This window comes from Microplitis mediator, chromosome 2, assembly GCF_029852145.1.
Source record: "Microplitis mediator isolate UGA2020A chromosome 2, iyMicMedi2.1, whole genome shotgun sequence".
Taxonomy (NCBI): domain Eukaryota; kingdom Metazoa; phylum Arthropoda; class Insecta; order Hymenoptera; family Braconidae; genus Microplitis; species Microplitis mediator.
In genome coordinates, this window is record NC_079970.1 from 20,687,838 (window position 1) to 20,703,431 (window position 15,594).

Here is a 15,594-nt window from a genome sequence, read left to right on the forward strand (position 1 = left end):
AATCTCTACAACTGAGTCATATTTTTAGACACTTTTACCATTTTATTTCACTACTTTAAATATTAATTATACGGACGATTTAAAGCTCGCGTCGTTTCACTTTCGGACTCCATCTTGGCATGACAAAGATGGCGCCACCTGTAATGACGCGCAAAATTCGAATGTCGCTTGTACAGACAAAGGGCATCCAAAAATCATTGCGTCATTTTTTAAAGATAGTCTCTATGAAAATAATTCAAGTTACCGTACAGTCGCTGATTTTAGATCATTAATAAAAAAAAAAAAAAAAAAAAAATCGATTGAGAAAAAAAAATTATTTAAAACTTGGTTGTCGCGAAAAAATTTTAGCTGAGAACATTTTCCGAACACTGACTCGACACTAGACACTTGCACTCCGATAGTCACAATTTTAATTAAATAATAAAACTAAAAAATACTTAATGATTAATGATAATTAATATCTCATTTTGTTCAAAAAATTAATCTCTACAACTGAGTCATATTTTTGGACACTTGCACTATTTTATTTCACTACTTTGAATATTAAATATACGGACGATTTAAAGCTCGCGTCGTTTCACCTTCGGACTCCATCTTGGCATCATAAAGATGGCGCCACTTGTAATGACTCGCAAAATTTGAATCGTGTGCGCGGATGCGCAGAACGCTTATACAGACAAACGACATCCGAAAATTACTGTGTGATATTTTACAAATAATTTCTTTATAAAAATAACTCAAGTTACCGTACATTTGTTTATATCATTATCATTAACAAAAAAAAAAAAAAAATAATAATTAATTGAGAAAAATAAAATTATTTAAAATTCCATTGTCATGAAAAAATTTTAACTAAAAATATTTTCCTGACACTGACTCGACACTAAACACTTCCCCTACAACAAAGTCACGAACTTAATTAAATAAAAAAATAATAAAATACTTAATGATTAATGATAATTAATATTTCATTTTGTTCAAAAAATTAATGTCTACACGTGAGTTATATTTTAAAACACTTGCACTAATTTATTTCACTACTTTAAATATTAAATATACAGACGGTTTAAAGCTCGCGTCGTTTCACTTTGGGACTCCATCTTGGCATCATAAAGATGGCGTCACGTAACGACGCGCAAAATTTGAATTGTGTGCGCGGGTGCGCAGAACGCCCGCAGTGCCTTGATGTTTAAAACGTTCTAGAACATTCAGAGCCTATGTTCCAGAATCCAGACGCTCAGACCCGAGACTTGGCGGCCAAGTATTTCAAGCTGCCAATAAATTCATTAATTCTCATAAATTAATTGATTTATTACATTAAAAAGGTGATTAAAGTTCTTGGTTTATTTAATTATCAATAATAAAGTCAACAATAATAAAATCATAACCAAATCATAAATGTTTTTTTCAATTTCAGGTTATCATGTCAGTGCGAAGTAAAAAATGAATTATTAATATTCTAGTAATGAATTCCGATGATAAATAAAAATAAAAAACATATTTTTAATTAATTAAAATGTCAGAAGAGTTAAAATAAATTGAAGACGATGAAAAATTCTCAGAAGAGTAACAGGTAATTTTTATTGCTCTGTTTATTTTTAATGAAGATCTTCATCTTAATTTTCTAATGCTGAAGTTAGCAGACGAATAATAATTTTTTTATTTTTTTTTAGACAATAAACTACAAAAAAAATATTCGAAAAAATTGCACTTGTAATTTTTAAAATTTTCTACAGGCATATTTTTAGTTTTTTTTTTTTTTTGTAATGGATTTTGTGGAAAAAAAATCCGAAAATTATTAGACGTCTGCTAACTTCAGGATCATTAATTTTGAATAATTTAAATATTTTAGCTCATATATTTTACTAACAAATTCAATTGGTACCAAATTTATAATTTAAATAATATCTCGACCATGGCATTCAAGTAAAATCGCTCGAGTTGATAAAATCAGTGGACTTAAAACACTTGCCAGCAATAATTATTCATTTCTGTGCAAACAATAGCCGGTAATTCTCAAAGCTCGGTACTTATTAATAAAAATAATTAATAATATCAAAACAATGATAGGTAAGTGCTCTGAAGTCTGGAAATTGAATCCAGGTATAGAAATATATTTACAACACAAAGTTTTCAGTTCAGTGACATTTTACATCGTAATTGTTAATAAATTATTCTTTCCCAGGTTAAATATTTAAATAGAAGCTTGAAAATAAATCTTCAAAAGCAGACCAACTGAATGATATCCCGGAGCTTTTGGTCCCATTGTACTGCGAAGACAATAGAACTCTGCAAAGACATTTTGAGACGAATTACATCCGCCGAATCATCGACTTCACCTTCAATTTCATTACCATCTTCATCTAAATCTGCCAGCGATGAGTGAGTAATTAATTATTTAATGATTTTAATATTTATTTCTCCATGAAATATGAATTATTTTAAATACAAACCAGCCTGACGTGTATAAATGTCGCTAATAATCAAGTTTGATAGAATAAGATAACAATAATTGGCATTGAAGTTAATATAGATATCATAAAAGATCGATTATTGATATCGCAGCATCAGTTGATGAATTTTAATCAATTTTATAAATGCAAATATTCTCATTACATTTTTTAACGATCATATATTTATGCTTATCATCAACCATCGTGCCAAGACGATATTGAAATACTTTTTTTCGTCTATTTTTTATTTAAATTAACGAATTATAGAGCTGATAGAGACGATAGAGCTCTAGTCATGATGGTGGTAGCGTTTAGATGCGTCAGTTATCCGGCAATTACCTCAGTTAATCGCTGTCTCGGTTACTACACCAGTAAGTTAATAGAAAACTCGATATTCTCATGCCTTGGACACTAAACCGTTTATGTCAGGATTCATTAACTTGTTTTTATCTTTATTTTACCCTGATTTTTATATTTTTTATCATCTGGTAATGGATATCAGTCGGTTGATTATCTATTAGCAACGTAAATGGGTCAATCGAAGCTCTACCGGGGTTATCGACCGACCAGAATTTAGATTATGACGTACACTATTCACTGTGTCATCCTTATATCCTCATATCCTTATTCCTCATATTAAATAGTTGGTAGTTATTAGAGTAAAGCTTTAGCTATTGGCTCATATATCCTCCATTCTCTAACGATCCTGCTAAGATATAATGCTTTTATGGTCTTCACTAAAAACTTTTACCTCAACCTCCATGAATTTGGCTTATAATAAAATTACAATGATATTAAAATAGATATTCTATTGAAAATCTTGTTAAATATTCATTTAAACGTCCATTAGTCGAGATGAAAATTTTATATTGATATTTTATGTAATTTATTACATTAATAATTTATTTTATTAATACGAGAAAAGTGGGATCGAGTGAGGATGTTTTAAAATTAATCCGCGTATCAGAGCTTCAAGTAGAATCAATTATTTTATTCATAATTTTTATTTGAATCGAAAAAATTTAAGAATTTTAATGACATTTCGTAATTTTTTTATGAATGTAGCAGACATCCGACAAATTTTAAATTATTAATAAATAGAGTAAATAATTAATAAAATTAAATTTAAAAAAAATGTGCATTTCAGAAATTTTCAAATTAATTTTTGCATTTTTTTATGATCCTGAAATTGACAGACAATCAACATCTTTTCGGATTGTTTTCTCAACAAACCCATTACGAATAAAAAAAAAACTAAAAATATTCACATGTAGAGAATTCAGAAAACTGCAGGTGCAACTTTTTCAAATATTTTTTTTTTACAATTTATTATTCTGAAAAAAAAATCAAAAAATTAGTAGACGTCGGTTGACTTCAGTATCATATTTTTTTGAATATTATTTTTCTTAATTATTTACTCTATTTATTCATAATTTTAAATTTGTCTGATGTCTGCTACATTCACACTCGTATTTTTTTAAGTTGCTCTGCTCTTCAATGGATCGATGGAAAAATTACACGATATTGAAGTTAGCTGACGTTTAATAATTTTTGAATTTTTTTAAAAATGATAAATTATAAAAAAAAAAATACTTGAAAAAATTTCAAGTAGTTTTTTAAATTTTCTACTTGTGCATATTTTTTTTTTTTTTTGTTTTTTTTTTTTTTTTTCGTAATTGATTTGTTTAATAAAAAATCAAAAAATTGTCAATTGTTTACTAACTTCAGGATCATAAAAATTACAACCGTAGGAATAATTAATTTGAATTATTTTAACGAGATATTTTACGAGGGTGATCTAAAGGACAGTTCGGACTTTCAAAGGTCGTGGAAGACGATTTATGATATACATTTAATATCAATTATAAATATAAAATCAGGTTTTATTCCCAGTTTTCAAATTTAAATAAATATAAAAAGGTTAAATAAACAGGCCACAGCCAACTTGGTCACTTAATTTTATTTTTATCATGTGAATTATTGTAACGTTTCTTTGCCACCGCTAGAATAATTTTTTTTTATCAATTCGGCAGAGAGCTGAGTAATTTAAAAATAAAAATTTTCACGTCTACTGAAGTTTTTTTTTTATCAATGAAAATATCGGGACTTGAAACTGAATTATTAACAGAAATTAGGAATTTATGTTTTTTAAATTCGTTACAAAAGAGATATTTCTATCAGTAATAATTAATGGCAGATAATTATTTTATTTTACCGAAAAAAAAGTTTAATTTTTTTATCAGAATTTTTAAAATCGAAGTTCAATAAACTGAATTGGTGAAAAAGTTTATTGTATACTTCAAAATTTAATATATATTGTTTATTTATATATATGTATATATTTATTCGCACATATGTATATATATTATATACATAATATACTTGAGAAGCCAGCTAAAACGTCTGCTGATAAAATCGGGAAACCCGATACTTTGAGGTCTTAACTGCAACCTGCGCGCGGTTATTTCCACGGCTTTGGAATCTCGAGGTCGGCACAAAAAGGATACATCGTCGATTGTACTGGCGGGTGGTTGCTGAATTTGCCAGATTTTTCTCCAAAAAAAGTTGATAAAAAAATTTCTCAGAATGCACAAATTTTAATGAAAAAAAAAAAAACTAAATCACCCCAAAGTCAGTACGCAAATAAATTCACAAAAATATTTTGCAAACAAATAAATCTTCCTCGCGATTTCTTCACAACAAGTATTTATAGGGGAGAGTGGGGCAAAATACTAATATTATTCTCCCAGACTTAATGGACTCATTTTTATTCTTTGGTGTCTAGAAGTTCTTCATAAAAATTAAAAGCCCTGGAGTAAAATTTTGCAGATGCTCTGTAGTGGCTAAAAATATTCCTATTTCTTAAATTATTCTTGTCTTCATGTTTTTTTATAGAGATTATTTTTTTATCACTAAATTTTTTTACTCGTAATTGAATATTTTGTTGGTTGTTTTTAAAAAAGGGTTCGTTTGATAGAAAGTAATAAAAGAGTCGTGTATTTAAGTATCAGCAATCAGTCGAGCTGTGAATTGTCATGAGATTATAAAGCTCGTTTAGTTATCTAAATGAATTCCCGTGGCATTTATTTACTCTTGTATTCCAAAGCGGATGCTTTTAAACTCTTCAACTTGAATAGAGTAGTAAAACTAGCTGTTGTTGTTGTTGTTGTTATTGTTGTTGTTGCAGTAACGGTAGTAGTAGCAGTAGCAGCAGTAGAGCATCAGAAACTGTGTGCTTGCAAAGCGCCCATTACATTGTCGTCTTAGTTTTGTCGGGAAAAAAGTTGCAAACTCCTCGGAAGAAAACTCTTGCTGTCTTAAACATGCATCTCATAGTACTCTCTGCCTCATTGAATACGCAATTGCATAAGACAGCTCTTCTATCGTACATTAAAATAAAAAATAAATCACAAAGCCCAGATGCTAAATTTTATTTAAAACTTTTTTCCGACCAAATTATTGTTAAATTTTAAATTTGAAAAAATTCAACGAAATTCCTTCTCTTCTATATATATTTTTAAATAATTTCTTACTATATTTTAAACAGTATCTGAGTAGATCTCATTTTTTAAATTTAAGATTGACATTGACTTCCATAAATCTTCTTAGAGCTCCAAATAATTCACAAATTTTTTTCTGTAGAGTTTGAAATCCTTTTTAAAAGTAAAATAATTTTGAACTTTTATAATTTGTCTATTTTTAGCTTTGCTCTTCGCAGATATATGAAGACTTGAATAGTAAAAAAAGTAAGGCCTACACGGAAAAAAAAAATGGTCGTGGCTACTCTCCGGGATAGTACTCGATACTATCCAGAAAGTAGTGAATATAGTCTAGATAGCATACAGTAATGTCTGAAAATTTTTTTTTACAGAAAGTACTCAGTACTATCCCAGAGAGTAGCCACTACTATTTTTTTTCCGTGTACGTAAATTATTTTTTCGTAGTAAGGTAAGAAATCTAGTACTCGATCAGGGAACTAGTACCCGATCACTCATGTATATGTATATCTATACTTGATGAATTTTACTAAATATATCTATACAAATATATGGAGTGATCGAGTACTAGTTCCCTGATCGGGTACTACGTCTTTTAGTTTACAATGAAAAACTTTTCTTCAATTTTATTAACAAATTTATTTGTAAGGAGACTGAAATCTTTCAAAATTCTGTGATGTAAAGTTTTAATGTCAATTTCAAATTTTTACAATTACGTCATCTGAAAGTTTAACAAAAATAATCCGTCATCAATACTTGGAATTATTGACTAATCTAAAATTATAAAAATTTTAATACTTTCCCGTTTATTTTTATTTTTCTAATGGCGGTCTCCTTAAAATCTTAAAGTTGATTAACAAAATTTGAAAATAATAAAGCAAACGCAGGAATAGCTCGAATGTATATAGAATACAGACTAGACGATAATAATAAAGTGACGTAACCCTCCGAAAATTACCACTCGGCAGCACACACAGGATATTGATTAGGGACCATTAGTTAGTTAGTAAGGAAGGAACAGCCCGATGATGATGATGATGAGGGGTTGCGCAGGAATTGATTCCATAATATAAAAGTATAAAAGTATACCAACCCTGATTATGTATATACATATATATACATATATACGAGTGTACTATACTCGCGTTGTGCTTATCAGCGACGATAATATATAAAAACCAGGATTTGTACATGTGTACGTCACACTATACAAAAAGGCTTTACACACGATGTCGGATGAATTATGTCCGTAACGCGTGCTCGAACCACACCCCCCCAACTAAACCAGCCCTGAGTACTTTTTACTCACACATACATCCACACATACATATATGTACATAAATATAAGTATAAAGAATATTATGTCGCGACTCTTAGCTCCATACAATAATGAAACAACATGTGGTTCTGCCCTTTTTTTTCTTTCTTGTGCGTATACTTTAGTCAGACGTTCATTTATTGCAATACACAACTCCATGCTCTTACTTTCGAGTAGTCTACTTTTTTTTATTCATATATATCACGTACTAACAAACATGTAACGTGTAATTTTCCACCCTTATTTTATTTTTTCTTGCCCATTCTGTACGTCCGCACTTTTCTCGCCGTTATTTCAATACATTTTCTTTATCATTATTTTTAACTGTTTATTAAAAAATATATTTTGTTGCTGTTGATGTTGTTCTGATGTAAATAAGCATTCAACTATCCTTTAAGTGAGATTGCCAGTGGCATGTGTGTTGCGTTATGTGTTGAGACACGTCGTGTGTGTCAGGAATACGCGTGCGGCTTCTCATTCTAAGGACCATAAATAATGTTGAAACATGAATATCAAAACGCGCGGTTGATGCTGCTGCTGCCGGCAACGACGCGTGATCTCATGCTCCTCAACCGATCCAAGATCCAATGTAACTTGTTGTATAGTAACTAAAGCTAACCAATGTAAGTGAGTATAAGTATAAGCAAAAGCTAAAGCAAGGAGTTGAATCGCGAGTTGAATATGTACTCTCTTATTCTTGGGATCTCAGGAGTAGAGGGACATAGAGGGACAGCATACAAGGCCAACGGCAAAAGCTTCAGGGGCAAAAGCAAAAGCCGACAAGACCTTTTCTCAAGTGTGCGTGCCTGCTCACACCTTTCAGGGATAATTACAATCTTTTTACTTTTATTTTATCCCCTTTTTATTGTTTTTTTGTTGTATTAATTTACTTAACTATAGTGAGAGAGTTGAACGCGACCCGGTTGTTTTAATTTTGTCTCGCCACTATTATGAGAAGAAAGAATGAATAGAAAAATAAAAAAACTCGAGGGCGCAAAAGAGAATAACGCCTTCACGACAGGTGTTGCTGTGCTTAGCGCTTTGTTTATGATTTTATGAACGGGTTAAATTTTTTTTTAACTTTAACACAAAAGATTGTCGCTCTGTTTTTCGTGCTTTTGATAATTATTATATTTGTGTACTACTTTACTAGGAAATATTTTTAATCATGCTTAATGTTAATTATTTATGCTTTGTATTAATCATAATTTTGTTAGTGTGCCGCAATAAATTTCATTCAGCATACCCGTTTTAATATATTTAAAATTTTAAATAATACCGGGTACATGCTAATGTTTATCGTGTTACTGAGTAATCAGTCAACTTGTGAATTGTCATGAGATTGTAAAGCTAGAAAAGTTAAAACCTCAGATTAAATTTGTACTTAACATCTGTAAAGATAAACTTGAATTATTATAACAACACTTTTATGTGAATTACATGGGATTTATAACCTTTTTTGTGATACTTTTATCAGTTTGATATAATTTACACTAAAGCACAAGATTTTTTTTTAAATATTCATATAAATCAATTCCAACATTCATTTGATTTATTATTTTTCTACGGAAATATTTCTTATTATTAATTGTAATTTTCTTTTTTTTTATTCAACTCGAAAAATATTAAAAAAAAAAAAAAGTAATTTAATACGTAAAATACCAATGAGCAAAATTTCAATCTTAGGGTAATTTGGACCTTTTAAAAATAAAAAAAAAAATACCCGAGTCGAAATTTAGAGCCCATTTTGAACCTTCTGAAGTCGGATTTATTTCGGACTTGGAGGCTCAAAATAGAGTCTGTTTCCATGTTAAATTAGGTCCGATTTTGGTCCCTGAAGTGCTACAAATTTCCGTTTTCAGCACTTTAGGGTTCAATATAGGATCTGATGAAAATTAAAATTAGGCCCTATTTTGGACCTCTGAGCCCTATTTTATTGTAATAATAATAATAATATTAATAATAATATTCATATTATTAATATTATGATTAATAATAATCCATGTTACTCTGTATTTTATTTGCATTTACAATGGTTCAAATAATTTCAATTAAAATTATCAAAATATATAGCAAATCTAAATAGTTCAATTTTTTATAATAAATTAATAATAATATAGGAATAAATATAATTAATTTTATATAAATTTCGTTGTATGTCAAAAAAAGAATGCTTACAATTAATTTTAAAAAATCTTTAATTTTTTAAAGCATCATAAATAATTTAATTATAATGAATTGAAATTAATTACGGGACTAATATTGTCGGGCTTGAAGGTTCAAAATCGGACCTCTCAGTGAATATTCGGACCTCTGGGTTCAAAGTCGGAGCTAGAGGACTACAGGGCTCTCAATCAGATCTATTTCGGGCTAGAGGGGCCTATGTAGGCTCTAAATTTCGATTCGGGTAATCTTTTGATAATAAAATTAAAATTTTTGCCAAAGTAATGAGCCGACCATAATTTGTTTTCAATAAATTAAATTTTTGGTATAAAATAAGTTAGTCAAATTTTAAATATCTACTATAGGGTAGAAGTACCACTTGTGGAAACTGCTCCATTTTTGGACATTGAATACTTTATTTTAATTAATGAAAAAGTACAAAATAAAATTTCTATTTCAATATTGGGATCAAAGTATCTTTGAACACATTTTAAAAATTAATTGTCATTGCGTCTTTTACAAATTATTCTATTTAAATTTTCAAGTGTCCAAAACAGGCCCTAAAAAAAATAACGTTTTGGATTTCTTCGGTGTTTTTTAAAAAATTTTCCAGCGGAAATGAGAAATTTAAATAAAATTTTTGGTTTATTTTCACTATTTTTCTACAAGACTCATTTTACTGCACATTAGAATTTTTTTTTTAATGAACAATCGGCCGTTTATCTCAAAGGGCCCGTTTTTCCCTTCAAATGAGTTAATAACACAATTTAAATTATCATTAATAAATTGTTTGTATATAAATAGCCATTTAATAATTACATAAACTAAAACAACTTAAAAATGACCGTTCCGTGGTATTAAAAGAAATAGGCAGCATAAAACTGAGCTCGAGTGAACGTGTCAGTTTATGTTCCTTTTTATGGTCGGTGATTGCAAGGTACGGTAAATAACTATCAGTTGATCGTCCCGGGCGTCGTAACCGTATCGATCGTATAGACTGGTCATCCTCGTCTTGGTCTTGCTCGTCATCTTCGTAGTTGTCATAGTTGCAGACCAGCAATAGTGAAGAAATAGTTGTAGCAGTAGTTTCGAATCCATCTAGTGAAAAGATCTTCTCGTATTGGCTCATAACCCAGCCGAGCAATCGCTATCTTAACTTTTGTCCGTCAGATCACATCTAGCTGGTGTATATCTCTCAGTATCAGCTCTTGTCATTGTCCTGCCTTCTCGACACAAGTACGGTTAATTTCTTCCTCCATGAAACAACAACGTCATTATTCTTACGGTCATAAATTTTTCACAGGCCTCGAGCTCTCTTGCTAACAGTTAGATACAAGTATCCAATATTATTCGCATTAATTCTGACAATTTTATTGGCCTGCGCTAATAAAATTATTTTAAAATATCTAAGACACTTACAGACACTTGAACAAAATTCTTCATTATAAAAACATTAGTTCAATAATTGCTGCTGTATATTTTATATAAATTATTTATAGCTATTGTTCTGGGCTGCAATTTTCATTTTATTTTTCAATTACTGACAAAATAAAAAATATTAATTGCAAGTGTCTGGGACTCTCGGGTAATTTGTGATGTTACAAAGATTATTGATTGTAATTTTAAATTTATAAATTATATTTATAAATAAATTATCTGACGTCTATGGATAGATTAAAAGGTCAGTTAACTGACCTTACAGTTGAATTGCGTATGTAAATTAAAATTAAAACATGAAAAAGGTCGATTTTACCGTTTTATCTAGACCTAGAAATATCCTGCTCTTTATAAATAAAATATTTCATTAAAAAGATACAAGACAGTAATTAATGGATTTTGGCGCGACAATCTAATCTAATTTAAATTACCGCAAAAAAAAAAATTAAATTAATTTTTTTTATCTAAAGAAAAATTGTATAATTGCATTTTTATTATTTATATAATACTGTAAGTCATTAATCATTTTTAAAACATATTATTACAAGCTATTAATTTAAAATAAATTAATAACACTCGAGAATAATAATTTCCACAAGTTAATAATTTTTAATATCATAAATAAAAAAACTATTAAATTAATAGTTAATTCATTATTATAATAAAATAAAGGCTTGCAATTTAAAATGCTAAACCAATAATAATTAATCATATAATAATGCTATCAATAAAACATAACTTAATTCTTTCATTGAAATAAACTACTACTTAATGCCGTTAGACACTGAGTACCGAGAGTACTCCAACTCTGGTTCTGACTCTGGTTCTGACTCTGACTCTGACTCTGACTCTGGCTCTGACTCTGGCAAATGTTTATGTATAACGGTATAAAACACTACACGAGAGTCGTCGGCATGTAGAAAAATCTCGCACGGAACTGTTTAAGAAATACAGTCGGCAGGATCAGTGGCCTACATCAAGCTACTCGTAACAGAGTATCTACGTTACTTGATCACGAGCATATCGACATTGCGGTCTTACACACCAATACACACACACACTCACACACTCGCCTACTCATACCCATATCCATTATAAAAAAAGTTTAACAGATCGCGCGAATAGTAAATCGAGGTGCAAATATATATAAACGGCTAAACGAGCGTACGATTGATTAGGCGGGGTAAGTTAGTCTGCAACAAGCAAAACAGCTGGTCACGTGTTCACAAACAACACAAGTTTAAGTAAACTGTTGTTGTGCGGATAAAAATAAATGATCTACGGGAATTCCAACCGCAGAATAATCAAATTTTTAATTCTATCATGTCATGATGAATGAAATATGTATCCATATATATGTATATTTATTTAATGCAATTTAAAATGAAAGATTTAGTTGAAAGACTAGCTCGGATATAAAGTATTTGTATTATAGTGTATTGGGAAAGCTGCCTTCATCTGTAAGGAGTTAGTATAAATGTTCAGATACTTTAGTTGGAGACTAAAAAACCGTATGCGAGTACACTTTTACCTTTATACCTGTATACCTACTGGGATCGAGATAAACGTGCTGGCGTGTAAAGGTAAATCACATACATGTTCAAGCGCAACGCGTATCGCGGCCATAAATACCTGGTGAGTGGAGTAGAAGAAGAATAAGAAGAAGGTGGTGGTGGTGATGATGGTGATGGTGGAGGTGAAGGAGGTTGAATAAAAGAGGAAGAGACTGTGTTTTAAGTGTACGTACAGTAAAGTACTACTACAAGGACTATTATATGAACCTACGTAGTCCTATCTACCTACTTGGGTTAGGTTTATAATCGTGGATGGTATTTTACGCGTGTGAGTTGTTGTCCGAGGTGAGAAACCGCGTGCCGATGGTACCAAGATCGACTACCGCACGCCCCAGACCCCGTTCAATTGAGATATCGCGTATATCGCGCGACCTTCGGAAAACGTGATATCGATTCTGCAGAAAGTCCTGAAAGAGCTAAAGAAACGCCAATCGTTAAATCCTCGGGTTTACTTTAATACTCTCACGTAAACAAAGACGTGTACACACACACACACACGCACACACATGAATAGACAGGCATTTATTTATGTAGATATTTAAGTTTGTGTGTATGGTTTTTTACACTGGGTGTTTTATTTATTTATATATAAAATATATATTGAGATATCTTTATCGCGAATTCCGGTAAACGGGCCGATGGTTATATGTGTGTGACCCCGAAGAAGCTGCTTGTAACCGAAAGTGAGTCTGCCGTTTTTTTCTCACGTGAATGCCTTCGTGTCACTTCGTATGCTATCTAACACGTTGTCGACATCTTTTTAGTCTACTCGCAATCGATACCCACAGATGACATGGATCGTGTTACTACGATCCGCTACTGAGATTTTTATATAGATATAGACGTACAAAATTTTATTATTTTTTATTTTCAAAAAAACAAAATACCAAAATTTTATTCTTCATTAAATTTTAAAAATCGGTTACAATATTTTGAAATTTTTATATCGCACACACAGTAAAAAATATTGTGTATTTTTGTTAAAAATGGTCGGTGTTAAATTTTTTGTGTTGATTAGTTTGTGTCAAATCAACACAATTCTCTGTGTTACTTTAAAATTTTTAATCGATCTACTATTCAACACTTTAAAAGTGTTACCTAATACAAAAATCAATATTATCAACATTAATTAAGTGTTACTTTAAAATCAACACAAAAAAAGTGTTGAAGCGACAGTTGAATTGTGTTAAAAAAATTTCTTTCTTCTATTCACGCGGGAAGCGGCATTAAGCATCAGTTTTGCTTGGTTAGTTATTATTTTTGTGACATTGATTTTATTTTTTTCAATTAGACATAAAAAAATAAAGTTGACAAAGTTCATGATTCGTATAGTTTAAAAAAAAAAAAAATTGCTTCTGTGGGTTTTTTACTTTTCTACCAGCGTACATTTTTATTTTTTATTTATTTTTTCGTAATTGATTTGTTGATGAAAAAATTCAAAAATTGTTAACTGTCTGCTAACTTTAGGATCATGTTTACTATCATAAAATAGTTCAATGTTAAATAATAATTGTTGACACTTTTGATAACCTAAAAGTGATTCATGGTACAGAAATAAAATGTAAAAGTTAACATTTTTTTTTGTGTCGCCATTAACATTTAAAAAGTGTTGAAGTTACTTCTCATGTTACTCGAATTGTGTGTTGAAATTTTAACACAAATTTTGTGTTGAAATTCAACACAAACAGTCTGTGTTAAAAAATAACACAATTATTGTATGGACCGTTTCTAACATACAGATTGTGTTGATTTTAACACAATATTTTTTACTGTGCGAGCGCGAAGTGTAGGTGGCTCTATTTTTATATATTATCACCAGTAAAACACATTTTTTTACTTCATCATATTTTTTTTTATTTTTAAAACCACAATAATTAATTCTTAATCAACGTTAATTGATCTATTAACTGATTGAAAAATAGTTTTAATTTTGAACCTGTGGTTTTATTTTTATTAAAAATAAATCAACAGTAAAAACCCGAGATATTTATAATAAAACATCAATTAATATTATCATTTATTGATACAATTAATATTGCATTGGTAATCATAAAGTATATATGTCACTAAAAGCTTTTAATATTGAAAATACTGTTATTAAGCGATAAGTATATAATTAGCAAATAAATGAAATATCAGGTTTTAAAACGTTAAATATTATTATCAAATAGCATTATTAAAGTTATAATAAATTTATGAAAAGTCTTCTTGCTATACTTCAATGCTAAAATATATAATTCATATTCAACATTAGCATTTTAATAAATTATTCATACGGACAATAACGGTATCGTCACTGACAGATATGACAGATAACCATCTGGAAATCGATATTTTATATAATATATCTATCTATAGATAGATAATATAATAAAACTATATAGTAGCTATAGAGAAATGACAGAGCTTCGATTGAATCGTTAAATTTTAAATATTGAAAGTTAATATAATTTCGCAATAATGATTAGCGAAATTTCATTTCCCGGAAGCTGGGCGATGAAAAATAAATTATCAAATGACTGAGATTCAGATTAATATTAGATATATTAATAGATTTTGGGGAATCCAGGTCACGTCAAAATATTAGAGTACTTGAAGTGGTAGAAAGTCATTTGAGTTATAAGAGAATAGCTTCCGGTAAAGGTCTTCCGGCAAGCGGCTTCAATTATCGTTCTATGTAATATTGATAAAGCTTAACTAATATACATCTACGCTCGTAATAGTAGAACATCGCGCAGTAGACCATCGACCCATTTATACTGGACTTATACTAACCATCTCGGTAAACGGCTTAGCTTTAACTTCCGGAATGGCATACTCGGACGATTACATCCGGATTTATAGTTGGCCAAAGAAAAATTACATTTAATTGTTATTACACTTTTAATGGTTATATTTATAATTCATTTATTTATTGGACAAAAGAATTTTTAATTTTATGAAATAGATAGCTAATTCTGCACGCAGATAAATTTTTAGTAAAAATTACCTAAAGAGTTTGATACTGTAAGGACATGTGGTAAATATCTAAATTTTTCCTATGCACATTGTAAAATATACTACTCTCTTCAAATGAATCAGCGAAAAGTTCTGCAAATCAATGAATATTCACTGCGAATCAGTCCCAAGTATATCACTAATTGAATTAGTGA

The 15,594-nt window shown here is 29.8% G+C and overlaps 1 long non-coding RNA gene across 1 annotated transcript in view; it reads left to right on the forward strand.

Annotated features, from left to right (window-relative positions):
• The first annotated feature begins 1,213 nt into the window (after positions 1–1,213).
• LOC130663525 (uncharacterized) overlaps positions 1,214–15,594 on the forward strand; it is a 167,599-nt gene continuing 153,218 nt past the window's right edge. The window contains exons 1-4 of the long non-coding RNA XR_008989208.1: positions 1,214–1,325; positions 1,418–1,573; positions 1,853–2,070; positions 2,186–2,382. This is a non-coding gene — a long non-coding RNA (uncharacterized LOC130663525). The remainder of the gene's footprint in view (positions 1,326–1,417; positions 1,574–1,852; positions 2,071–2,185; positions 2,383–15,594) is intronic.